Source organism: Ranitomeya variabilis, chromosome 4 (assembly GCF_051348905.1).
Source record: "Ranitomeya variabilis isolate aRanVar5 chromosome 4, aRanVar5.hap1, whole genome shotgun sequence".
In the NCBI taxonomy this organism is placed as follows: domain Eukaryota; kingdom Metazoa; phylum Chordata; class Amphibia; order Anura; family Dendrobatidae; genus Ranitomeya; species Ranitomeya variabilis.
Window position 1 is genome coordinate 190,437,817 of NC_135235.1, and position 14,129 is coordinate 190,451,945.

Here is a 14,129-nt window from a genome sequence, read left to right on the forward strand (position 1 = left end):
ATAAACATAATAAAATGGTACATAAACAGTTAAATAAAGACACACACAAAATCTGTGTTAGGTCGGGGTCACACTTGCGAGAAACTCGCACGAGTCTCGCACCTCAGTACCCGACACTGCTGCCAGCACTCAGACCGGAGCATTCAGCTGCATAGAAATACATGCAGCTGCACACTCCGGTTTCAAGTGCCGGGTATTGAGGTGCGAGTTTCTCGCAAGTGTGACCCCAGCCTTAAACGCAATATCTGTTTAATTTAAAAAAAAATTGTGTGGGCTCCCACGCAATTTTCTGCACCAGAGAGGGAAAGACAGCGACTGGGGGCCGTTGTTTATAGTCTAAGAAGGGGTTAATACCCATGGATCTTCCCAGGCTATGAATATCAGCCTGCAGCTGTATATTTAGCCTTTACTGGCTATTAAAATAAGGGGACCCCTCCAAAAAAACGATATGGGGTCCCCCTATAATTTATAGCCAGAAAAGGCTATGCAGACAGCTGCGGGCTGATATAGCCTAGGAAGGGACCATGGATATTGCCACCCCCGGCTACAAACACCAGCTCTCAGCCACCCCAGAAATAGCGCATCTCTAAGATGCACCAATTCCGGCACTTAGCCTCACTCTTCCCCCTGCCCTGTAGCAGTGGCATAGGGGTTAATGTCACCTTTGTATTGTAAGGTGACATCAAGCCGGCTTAGTAATGGAGAGGTATCATTAAGACACCTATCCATTACTAATCCTATAGTTGTTACATCTATATATATAATTGCCTAAGGGGTACTTCCGTCTGTTTCTAACTTCCGTCTAACGTAAATCCTTGGTCGCGGCCGGAGGGCCGCCACCAATCAGGGAGATTGGGGCAGGATTTAAACACCGCTTTACTTTTTACTATTGATGCTGCGTATGCAGCTTCAATAGTAAAAACATAGAATGTTAAAAACAATTTAAAAACATTCTCACCTTCCGAAGTCCGCCGCAGCCTTTCCCGCTCCTCGCGACGCTCCAGTCCCAAGAATGCATTGCGGCAATGACCCGAGATCACGTGGTGGTTAGTTGATCACAGGTTATTGCCGCGAGGCATTACTGGGAACAGAGTGTCGCGAGGAGCATCGGTAAAGGCCTCGGCTGGATCCTGGGGCTGACGGAAGGTGAGTATATAACTATTTTTTATTTTAATTGTTTTTTTTAACAGGGATATGGTGCCGAAATTACTATATACTATGTGGGCTGTGTTATATACTACGTGGCCTGTGTTATATACTGTGTGGGCTGTGTTATATACTGCGTGGGCTGTGTTATATCATACGTGGCTGTATTACATACTGTGTGGGCTGTGTTATATACTATGTGCCTGTGCTATATACTGCGTGGGCTGTGTTATATACTGCGTGGGCTGTGTTATATACTGCGTGGGCTGTTATATACGGCGTGGGCTGTGTTATATACGGCGTGGGCTGTGCTATATACTGTGTGCGCTGTTTTATATACTATGTAGCTGTGCTATATACTACGTGCCCGTGCAATATACTACGTGGCTGTGTTACATTCTGTGTGGGCTTTGTTATTTACTACGTGCCTGTGCTATATACTACGTGGTTGTGTTATATACTGCGTGGGCTGTTATATACTGCGTGGGCTGTTATATACTACGTGGGCTGTGCTGTATACTATGTGGCTGTGTTATATATTATGGGCTGTGTTATATACTACGTGTTCAGTGTTATATACTACGTGGCCTGTGTTATATACTGCATGGGCTGTGTTATATACTACGTCGCTGTGCTATATACTACGTTCTTGTGCAATATACTACGTGGCTGTGTTACATACTGCGTGGGCTGTGCTATATACTACGTGCCTGTGCTATATACTACGTGGCTGTGTTATATACTGCGTGGTCTGTGTTATATACTGCGTGGCTGTTATATACTGCGTGGCTGTGTTATATACTACGTGGCTCTGCAATATACTACGTGGGCTGTGCTATATACTACGTGGGCTGTGCTATATACTATGTGGGCTGTGTTATATACTATGTGTATATATATATATATATATATACTACGTGGCTGTGCATTCTAGAATACCCGATGCGTTAGAATCGGGCCACCATCTAGTGTTAAATAAACACGGCCAGAATTAAGCATTTTAAAGAAATAAAACACTAAACACATTTTCCCATCTTTATTACACAGCTAATCAATGTGATGCCCTCTATCTCCTGTAAAAAAAATAAAATCAACAGTATACTCCCTGTTCCGACGCAGTCCATTTAATAACGAGTGTCCTACAACGATCTCTCCCCTAGAGCAGTCACATCAGGAGTTGTGACTACTCTATAGGCCTCCAGTGGCACACTGACAGAAAATAATGGTTACCGGAGTTTGTGTTCTTACTTCACGGCAACACTGCGTAAGAATTTTCCCACGCAGCGTTGCCGGTGACAGTGACCTCTTACGGTGCTGTGATGCACTGCGGAAGGTTACCTTCCGTCATTGTATCACCGGAGCCCCTGAAGAGCGGTCACATCTCCCGATGTGACAGCTCTCCACGAGAGATCGTCGTGGGACACTCGTTATTAAATGGATTACATCGGAACAATTAATACTGTTGGTTATTTTTTATTTTTTTTATATATTTTTTTTTTTACAGGTGATCGAGGGCGTCAAGTATTAGCTGTGTGGTGAGTATATACTGTGTGTTGTATGTGTGTGTTTTTTTACACTTGAACACGTACTTCCAGGACTCCATGTTCTTCTTTATGCTGAAGACAGTTTTTAAAGGGAATCTGTCAGTAGGAATCTCAGGGCTGTGGAGTTGGTGTCCATTTTGGTGGAGTTGGTATAAAATGGACCGACTCCTAAAATGTATAATAAATTGTGTATAGTACAAAGCAGGATGTGCTGTAATTTTTTTTCATAATTTGGGAAAGCTATGAAACGTCCTGTAAATGTCTGTTCTGTTCCTGATCTAAGGATCCAGCAAAATATACAGTCATGGCCAAAAGTATTGACACCCCTGCAATTCTGTCAGATTATACTCAGTTTCTTCCTGAAAATGATTGCAAACACAAATTCTTTGGTATTATTATCTTCATTTAATTTGTCTTAAATGAAAAAACACAAAAGAGAATGAAGCAAAAAGCAAAACATTGATCATTTCACACAAAACTCCAAAAATGTGCCAGACAAAAGTATTGGCACCCTCAGCCTAATACTTGGTTGCACAACCTTTAGCCAAAATAACTGCGACCAACCGCTTCCGGTAACCATCAATGAGTTTCTTACAATGAGGAAAAAAAACTATCTGCGCTGGAGTCAAAACGGTAAGAGGACCATATGTGGGCAATGACTCATAAACTCATTAAAACTACTACGAATAAATATAATAGAAACATATGTGTAATAACCTGGTGATGAAGGAACCAGAAAGGTACGACCGCTGATATAGTTGTCTTTCTCCGCTGTGTCTTGGTGATGTTCTGTTCGTTCATGTAATCCAAGGTCAATGCAGTCTGTTTTGCAGGCTTGGCAACAAAATCTTTTAGATTTACGAGGTGCAGATACTGTCCCGGCCGGTAACAGTTTCTTACAATGCTCTGCTCGAACTTTAGACCATTCTTCTTTGGCAAACTGCTCCAGGTCACTGATATTTGAAGGGTGCCTTCTCCAAACTGCCATTTTTAGATCTCTCCAGGTGTTCTATGGGATTCAGGTCTGGACTCATTGCTGGCCACCTTAGAAGTCTCCAGTGCTTTCTCTCAAACCATTTTCTAGTGCTTTTTGAAGTGTGTTTTGGGTAATTGTCCTGCTGGAAGACCCATGACCTCTGAGGGAGACCCACCTTTCTCACACTGGGCCCTACATTATGCTGCAAAATTTGTTGGTAGTCTTCAGACTTCATAATGCCATGCACACGGTCAAGCAGTCCAGTGCCAGAGGCAGCAAAGCAACCCCAAAACATCAGGGAACCTCCGCCATGTTTGACTGTAGGCACCATGTTCTTTTCTTTGAATGCCTCTTTTTTTCTCCTGTAAACTCTATGTTGATGCCTTTGCCCAAAAAGCTCTACTTTTCTCATCTGACCAGAGAACATTCTTTCAAAACGTTTTAGGATTTTTCAGGTAAGTTTTGGCAAACTCCAGCCTGGCTTTTTTATGTCTCGGGGTAAGAAGTGGGGTCTTCCTGGGTCTCCTACCATACAGTCCCTTTTCATTCAGACGCCGACGGATAGTACGGGTTGACACTGTTGTACCCTCGGTCTGCAGGGCAGCTTGTACTTGTTTGGATGTTAGTCGAGGTTCTTTATCCAACATCCGCACAATCTTGCGTTGAAATCTCTTGTCAATTTTTCTTTTCCGTCCACATCTAGGGAGGTTAGCCACAGTGCCATGGGCTTTAAACTTCTTGATGACACTGCGCACGGTAGACACAGGAACATTCAGGTCTTTGGAGATGGACTTGTAGCCTTGAGATTGCTCATGCTTCCTCACAATTTGGTTTCTCAAGTCCTCAGACAGTTCTTTGGTCTTCTTTCTTTTTTCCATGCTCAATGTGGTACACACAAGGACATAGGACAGAGGTTGAGTCAACTTTAATCCATGTCAACTGGCTGCAAGTGTGATTTAGTTATTGCCAACACCTGTTAGGTGCCACAGGTAAGTTACAGGTGCTGTTAATTACACAAATTAGAGAAGCATCACATGATTTTTCAAAAGGTGCCAATACTTTTGTCCACCCCCTTTTTATGTTTGGTGTGGAATTATATCTAATTTGGCTTTAGGACAATTCTTTTTGTGTTTTTTTTCATTTAAGACAAATTAAATGAAGATAATAATACCAAAGAATTTGTGTTTGCAGTCATTTTCAGGAAGAAACTGAGTATTATCTGACAGAATTGCAGGGGTGTCAATACTTTTGGCCATGACTGACTGTAAGCTCTTTGAAAGTCAAATAGTGCTTTGTTTCCTCCTGATTCCTGCCGTATGGCTCAACAGAACATTCTAACTACATGTAGGATTTCACCGCTTTAAAGAGAAATTGTATAACAAGAAATAAATCTTGCAGATTGGAGAAAAAAATAATTTGTGCTCAGCCAGCGAGATTTATTTCTTCTCATGTCACAGCCCTGCTCCAGGCAGCACATTGTGGTTTGTGTGTTAGTAATCTTGTTCCTCTTACATTTGAGACACAGGTCTCTGGAGCAGCTCTTCCTTAGACTGCAATCCATCCTGACACATGCCAGGCTGCAGTTTTAGTTATGAAACGGGCCCATTTTATTGCTTCTTGGAGAACCCCTTTAAGTGGAGAAAAAATTCAGTAATTTGTAAAAAAAAAAAAAAATTGGTTTGTGTCTTCATTTTCCAAGATCCCCAATGTTTTATTTTTTCTATTGCCATGTGAGACTTGTTCTTTATTGCACTTTTTTCGGAAAGTACGGTATTGCCGGAAAAAGCGCAATTTCATTTATTTTCTCTTTATGGCACTTACATTTGGATTATTTAGCTTTGATACTAATACAGTTCCTACAATACAAATCTATATCGGTAATATGAAAACACCATGGTGTAGAAATAGCCACTCTACTGACATATTACTCGAAGAACCGTGGAGTCTATGCTAAATAAAATTTACCATTTTATTAAAAAATACTTGAAAAACAGGTATAACTTCAACGTACAACTACTCACAATAGGCTGCATAAGAAGGCTAAGTAGGAAATATACACCTGCCAGAACGTCCACCTACTGTCGTGGCTGGAAGTCATCATGATAGTCTAGGCTTGATGGAAATTATGGGAAAATTGAACAACTCCACCGGAAGGAACATGACCTTTAAGTCACCATTTATAATTGTACTGTAATTGTTTATCATGTTCTTAAGAATGTTTAGCTTCCACTATATGGTCACTACATGGTGGTGATATCGGTCGTGGTCTTTATAGAATTATTGTGTTTCAGTTATAGCATAGTCATCAGCTGAGGGACCCTTTTATCCAGCAGGTTTATGTTATTTACTAAGTGATGTTTATTTACAGATTTGTCACGTTATTTCTAAAAATTGTGTTATAAAGTGTGTTCCTTGTCAATATTTTTTAATTTTGTAGGAGTAAAAAAAGTCTTCATTTTCTAGTACACGGAGATGTATCTCTATGTACTAGTGCAATGTGACTGTAAAGAAGAAGAATATCATTTAAGTCTTTAGACAGAAAAACATCCTTATACTTAAAAGTACTTACAATTGTTTATTTGCTCTTCTACCCAGCTAATTATTTTCTTTTGCATTAGGTCTATGACTTCACATGATTGAGAACAGACTTGCTTACGCATTGTAACCTCTATGTATTAACAGGAAGTCTCTTTTCCCTGCATGAGTCATCATTAGAACTACAATTCTACATGACTGCAAAGGGGGTGGCAGAGTAGCTTGGTCAGGAGTTGACTATAGGGATGACTCATGCAGGAAAGTAAAACTTTTTGCCTCTACGTAGCACATAGGATTTAGCTAGTCTGTTATTAATCATGTGATGTCATAGACCTAATGGAAAAGAGAAGAATTAGCTTGGTAGAAAGACAAAATGAGCAATTGTAAGTACACAGTGCTGTATAATATGATGTTTGCAATATACTAAGCAGATAGAAAATTGATCAGAGTGCTTCTTTAACTATGCATTTATTTGACCACATCAAGATGCAAAAGGTCCTTCCCTCAACATCCTGAGACTACAAAGAAGAATCTATGAAGGGAAAGAAGGGAACAATCAGCAGTGTGGTAGGTCCGGGCCCTATGCCCCTTGGGTCCCTGTGATCCTAAATTGGCTTCATATGTAGTGTGTCCACGCCTGGTGTACACCATGCCACCCCCTCCTCAATATATAGTATATGTATAAACATGCCACACATTTTACATATGTCTCCCACCCATGCATAGTATTTTCAGCAAAACCCCCCAACAATGATTTACAAAGACACCCATGTCCTTTTACACATAATATTTACGGTCACCCATCCACATACAGCTCATGAATTAGTAAAATGGGTAAAACTACCAGACTCCTGAGCCCTCGGATTACATCCACAGAGGAGTGAAGACATCCCGACATGCTGTGCACTGACCAACTGTAGCCCAGTTTCCAACTCTATGGTGCTGGAGATGAGTGATGATACGTCGGTTGTGACAGCATGCTTTGTCCACATCCACGGATTTGTGGTCTTTTTCTGCCATCCACTGTGTAAAGGAGAGGGCAAGGCTAAACCTCTTTAGGGCCCTGTTTTACATAATTAACCCATCTAGCTCCTTTACATGTTTTTGACTAGGCCCCTAAACACACTCCCAGCTGTACCGCTCTGAAGAGAGTCCTGATTTTTTTTTTATCACCACAGATGCAAGCCCTTAGACAATCATTTTTTCCAGATTCTACCCTGAAGAATGGTTCTTCAAATTTCAAAGAATGGCTCTGAAGTAGACCAACCCTTGGATTGTAGGGAGGGATGCTGTAGACTCGACAGGTAACAGAACAACTGTCTCCTTTCTCAGTTACTAGCGGTTTAAGGGGAACAAGATCTGTGTGTCTGATGACCAAGATGGAAAGATCTCTGAATTTTACAGAGATTAATCTTCCCTCTCTGTCCATCATCTGAAAAGATCAGAAAACACTGATTTTGGAGCCATCACCAGTTAAATTGGAATAGGTTTCCCTGATCTGGGAAGTTTTCTAGCAGATTGATGGCTTGCGGGGTCTTTGAGAAATAGATATTTTTGCTGCCATGGAAGACAATCAAGTATAAGCCATTTTGTCCTCCAAAATTGGGATTTCGATCTGCTTACGCTTTTCATTTTTCTTTATGATTCCATAAATGTTGAGGAAAATCTAGGAGAAGAAAGACAATCATATTGAACTCCATTTTAGTCCCCGGATGGCATGGTTTACGTGGATAAGAATGTCTATCTCAGACCCATGGGTGCTACCAGAGCAATTATATTTCTTGTCTCGTGGCCCAGTCTCTATCCTGAAATTCACAGCTTTCACCTGACAGCTTAGAAATTGAGAGGTCACTACAATTGTCAAAGGGTTTTTCTCAAGAGCTAGCATCAACCCTATTTAAGAGTAGAATCTGGACTCTTCTGAAACTTTGCAAAATTCTGGAATAGGTTTGTGAAATTTTCTAGTCTAGCCTAGGATGTTCCTCGGCTAAGTTTATTCCCCTTTCTTATGTGTTAAAACTTCTTCTGAAAAGTTAGAAATCTATCTCTCCACTAATATCCTTGGGGCTCACATTTTTGCTTTGGGTGCTTTATGTGGCCAAAATATTGCTGATCTTCATTGGATAGTGAGGTCCGTGAAAGCTTCCTTTAGGGTACCGTCTCACAAAACGATTTACCAACGATCACGACCAGCGATACGACCTGGCCATGATCATTGGTAAGTCGTTGTGTGGTCGCTGGAGAGCTGTCACACAGACAGCTCTCCAGCGACCAACGATGCCGAAGTCCCCGGGTAACCAGGGTAAACATCGGGTTACTAAGCGCAGGGCCGCGCTTAGTAACCCGATGTTTACCCTGGTTACCATCGTAAATGTAAAAAAAAAAAAACAGTACATACTCACATTCCGGTGTCACGTCCCTCGCCTTCAGCTTCCCGCACTGACTGAGTGCCGGCCGTAAAGTGAAAGCAGAGCACAGCGGTGACGTCACCGCTGTGCTGTGCTTTCACTTTACGGCCGGCAGTCAGTCAGTGCGGGAAGCAGACGGCAAGGGACCTGACGGACACCGGAATGTGAGTATGTACTGTTTGTTTTTTTTTTACATTTACGATGGTAACCAGGGTAAACATCGGGTTACTAAGCGCGGCCCTGCGCTTAGTAACCCGATGTTTACCCTGGTTACAAGCGATCGCATCGCTGGATCGGTGTCACATACACCGATCCAGCGATGACAGCGGGAGATCCAGCGACAAAATAAAGTTCCAAACGATCTGCTACGACGTACGATTCTCAGCAGGATCCCTGATCGCTGCTGCGTGTCAGACACAGCGATATCGTATGGATATCGCTGGAACGTCACGGATCGTGCCGTCGTAGCGACAAAAGTGCCACTGTGAGACGGTACCCTTAGATTTAAAACAATTATAGGGTCAGGAGTGGCTCCTTGAGCTCTAAATCTAGTTCTTAGTGCTTTCACTCTTGCCCCTTTTGATTCCATCTCAAAGGCCTTGGCTTTGTTGGTGTCTCTTACCTCGGCGCATCTCCTACTTTTTTTTTCCTTCCAAAGTTTATTTTAAAGTTCATAGCTCTCATATTGTTCTTCCTTTCTTCAGGAGTGACCCCAAGTCTCAGAAAGAGGAAGAGTTTCATTTTTTCTATGTTAGAAGATGCCTTCTCCAATGAGTTGAGTCTTCTTGGATGAAGTCTTAGTTCACTCTTTTTCATATCCCAGATAAGTGACCAAAAAAAGCTTTTTTTTATTGGCTAGATGGTCAGAACCAGCAATTTATCTTGCTTATAGTTGTTTACGACAGTTTCCTCCAAGGATCTTAAAACCTATTCTTCTAAGGCTATGGAAATGTATTGGTCTGAGAGGGCCAATGCATCTATTGAGCAAATTTGTAAAACTGTTACCTGTTGCTGACCTACCTTTTTAAACACTGTAGGTTGAATTTGGGGCATTCTAATTTCTCCTTTCGTAGAAAAGTTCTTCAAACAGTGATTCCTCAATCTTATTTTGCTATCTTTCTGGTAATTGCTTACAGGTAACTGACACCACCATTTTCATATTTTCTCCCTGTTTTGCTTCCTTTTCTTCTGGTGGATGTAACTAATTCTTTACTGCACTGGGTCTAGAATAAAAAGAAAACATAGATGCGACATAAATGTTAGGAAGCATTTTTTTATTCAGATGTGCATGGAGAGGTTCCAACTTTTTATTCTGTAGGTTTCCTGTTCATGGGGTTTTATTCTCTCTCCTTGTGGTGCTGTCATGGCTTGTGAAAATCATATTATCGGTAAGTAATTATCATTGAGGAAATTCACTGATCAAGAGATGACCATTACTGTTTGTAAAATTCTATGTAGAGGAGGTAGACATACTAGAGAGAGAAAGAGGCAGACACAGACATGTTCAGTGGTAACGACCCAACCTGGTGATCTTAGTGGGACTGACCAACATTTTTATGTGGAATAAACGGTTGAAATTTAATGTTCAAACCTTTTGTTCTAGGAGATAAGCACCAAAAGGTGTCTTACAGTGTCCCTCGGTGTGGAGGAAATTTATAGATGAGGGATGAATGAAAGAGCAGATACTCAATGAAGTCAAAAGTCTCTGGTCCGGGGTGTTGTTCCGTTGGGGCAGCGATGGTGTTTACTGTGACAGAAAGCTGTCTGATCTGCCCCAGAGGAACAATACCCTTTAGAAAGAGTTCAGCTCTTTCTAAAGTGTTTTCATGGGGATTAACCAGGGAACCTTCACGTGAAACATCTGTTCTTGGAGAATTCTTCTGCCTACACCCCATGTTTTTCTTATTTAATATTTTAGTGCCCTTCTACTTGCTGTGGTGGACACATAGATCTAAGCCAAAGCATGGAGATACAGATTTGTCATCCGCTGGCTCTGTCTTGCCTTCACTTCACTGTTTCGCAGCTTTGCCCATTTAAGGCTCTCATGACATCTCTCCTTGGCTGAATGGATAACTAAATTTTTTACATTGGCAGGAATCAGGGGATTTGCAGCTCGGTAGCAATAAAATGGAGCTCTGACATATTATGTAATTAATCAGCACAAATTGCCTCGTTATAATAAAAAAAATACATTAAATCTTCTCGGTTCATGAAACCTCTTTCAATCAGGTTATCAATTATCTAATTACCAAATATTGAGCTTATTTATGATCTGCAGAACAGTTATTATTGGTGGGGTTTCCTATGTGTTTCTCTATTTTACTATATCAGATTGTTGGAAAAACGTTCATTTACTACATTTAGGTCTAAGTCAAAATTTGCTTTGAATCCATGATCAAAAGACAGATTCAAGGGCCGGCTCTAGGGACCTTGTGTGCCCTGAGCAAGGAGGACTTATGCGTTTTCAGGGCAGATTTAGATCCCAGTGCACAACTAATGATTGCCTTCCCTCAGGTTATCATGTTTTACAGGATACTGTTTATTTACAGAGGGTTAAACCTGAAATATAATCCTCTGTGGGTCATCTAAAAATAAGGGGTTGCATTAATGAAAAAAATCCCATTATTGGATTGAATTCTTAGATTGTCAGGAAAAAAAAAAGGAATCTGCCCCCCCCGGCGTATATGACCTATTAATATGGGCATACAGGTAATAGAAATGTTACACTAGTCCTACCTGTCTGCCTCCTATTAAAGGTCTTGTTGTTGAGAAATGTTATATTCTCTCCTTATGCTAATGATTTCTTCCAGGCTTTGGGGCGTGCAGTTCCTGGAAGAAATCTCTGCATCCTGTCACCATTATAACACTATTCCCCCCCATCAGTGTCAGTTACGGCCCCGGAATCCCGCGCCTGCGCCCTGCACTCCCTCCACAATATGTACCTTTTCCTCTCTTCTGTGGGCACAGCATTCAGGCATCATCTGCATGGGTGCACGCGAGTCACTGTGACCTCCGTTGCCTGGCGCAGAAGATCTTTGAATGCAGTGCCCATAGAAGGGAGGAAGAGGTACATATTGTGGAGGGAGTGCAGGGCGCAGGCGCGGGATTCCAGGCTCGTATCTGACACTGATGGGATGGGTTAAGTATTACAATGAGGACAGGAGGCAGGGATTTCTCTCAGGCACCGCGTGTCCCAGAGCCTGAAAGAAATCATTGAATCATTGGCATAAGGACAGAATATAACATGGGACCTGCATCTATTTTGAAGAATGGGGCTTTGATGCGATTGTAAGTGGAAAGGTGGTCATTTGTATGGGAATTTCTACCACCTCTCCAACGAAATCAGTGATAGATGTAAGTCGCATTGGTGAGACGCCATCATCTATACAATTCATGCATATCCTATGGATATGCCATGAATGTATGAAATGGAAAAACCCATTTAACCACTTTTTATTCTTTGCAACTGATTCCACTGGTTAGTCTTGTAGAACTGTTTGTATTACTGTGCATACAGTTTCTCAGAGGCTAAGCTTATTCCTCACCTCGCTCTCGTCAGACTCTTCCCACCTCTTCTTTTATTGATTTCACCATTCATTGATTCTTTAATTAATAACCATATTGTTTTTCTACCACCTTCCCCAGGCTGTGGGTCATGACCAGGGGTGAATTATAATAGGGTCAATCTGGGCGGTAGCCCAGGGCCCAGTGGTGTGGGGGGGCCCTGGGCTACCGCTCAGATTGCCCGCCGCCATCAGGGCATTACTGCCCTGACTGGCGTATGGGCCCGGTGGGCAGAGGGGGCCCACATCGGGCCCCGTCTCATCTGCTCACCGGGCCCCTACTGGCGCTGCGGCAGTTAAACGCTATTGATGTGCGGGCGCGCGCCCGCACGTCAATAGTTAATAGCCACCAGTCAATCGGAGGCTGGCAGCTGACATCAGTCGCAGTGCGCAGGTCGACGGCGTCTGATGTCATTGTAAGTCACCGGCAAGTGCGCGCTGCTGGAGGGAGCTTCGCCCACTTCGAACGGCAATCCGGGGGGCCCGGGCCAGAATGCCGGACACACTGGGGGCAATATGCTGGACACACTGGGGGGCAATATGCAGGACACACTGGGAGCAATATGCTGGACACACTGGGGGGGCAATATGCTGGACACACTGGGGGGCAATATGCTGGACACACTGGGGGCAATATGCTGGACACACTGGGGGGCAATATGCTGGACACACTGGGGGGCAATATGCTGGACACACTGGGGGCAATATGCTGGACACACTGGGGGGCAATATGCTGGACACACTGGGGGGCAATATGCAGGACACACTGGGGGGCAACATGCTGGACACACTGGGGGCTTCTTGTGTGTAATGCGGTTTATCTGCCTATAATCACATCCTCATGGTGCCATCCTTCTTTCTGACAAGGACTAATGGAGCTGCCGCAGCGCGCAGGTTACCAGCATCTGACGTCATTGTCAGTCACCGGCGAGTGCGCGCTGCTGGAGGGAGCTTCGCCACTGGAGCCCGGACAGGTGAGGAGAACTCTTTTTTTTTTTTGTTAATTGCAACTGGCAATCTGGGGGGCCCGGGCCAGAATGCTGGACACTGGGGGCAGAGATGCTGGACACACTGGCGGCAATATGCTGGACACACTGGGGGGCAATATGCAGGACACACTGGGGACAATATACTGGACACACTGGGGGCAATATGCTGGAGACACTGGGGGCAGAATGCTGGACACACTGGGGACAATATACTGGACACACTGGGGGCAATATGCTGGACACACTGGGGGCAGAATGCTGGACACACTGGGGGCAATATGCTGGAGACACTGGGTCAGATTGCTGGACACTGGGGGCAATATGCTGGAGACACGGGGCAATATGCTGGAGACACTTTGTCAGATTGCTGGACACTGGGGCAGAATGCTGGACACACTGGGGGCAATATGCTGGAGACACTTGGGCAGAATGCTGGACACACTGGGGGCAATATGCTGGAGACACTGGGGGCAATATGCTGGAGACACTGGGGGCAATATGCTGGAGACACTGGGGGCAATATGCTGGAGACACTGAGGCAGATGGCTGGACACACTGGGGGCAATATGCTGGACACACTGGGGGCAGGATGCTGGACACACTGGGGGCAGGATGCTGGACACACTGGGGGCAGGATGCTGGACACACTGGGGGCAGGATGCTGGACACACTGGGGGCAGGATGCTGGACACACTGGGGGCAGGATGCTGGACACACTGGAGGCAGGATGCTGGACACTCAGGGCAGGATGCTGGACACACTGGGGGCAGGATGCTGGACACATTGGGGGCAGAGATGCTGGACACTGGTGGCAGAGATGCTGGACATTGGGGCAGAGTTGCTGGACATTGGGGGCAGGATGCCAGATACACTGGGGGCAGGATGCTGGACACTGGGGGGCAGAGATGCTGGACACTGGGGCCAGAGATACTGGACACTGGGGGCAGAGATACTGGACACTGGGGGCA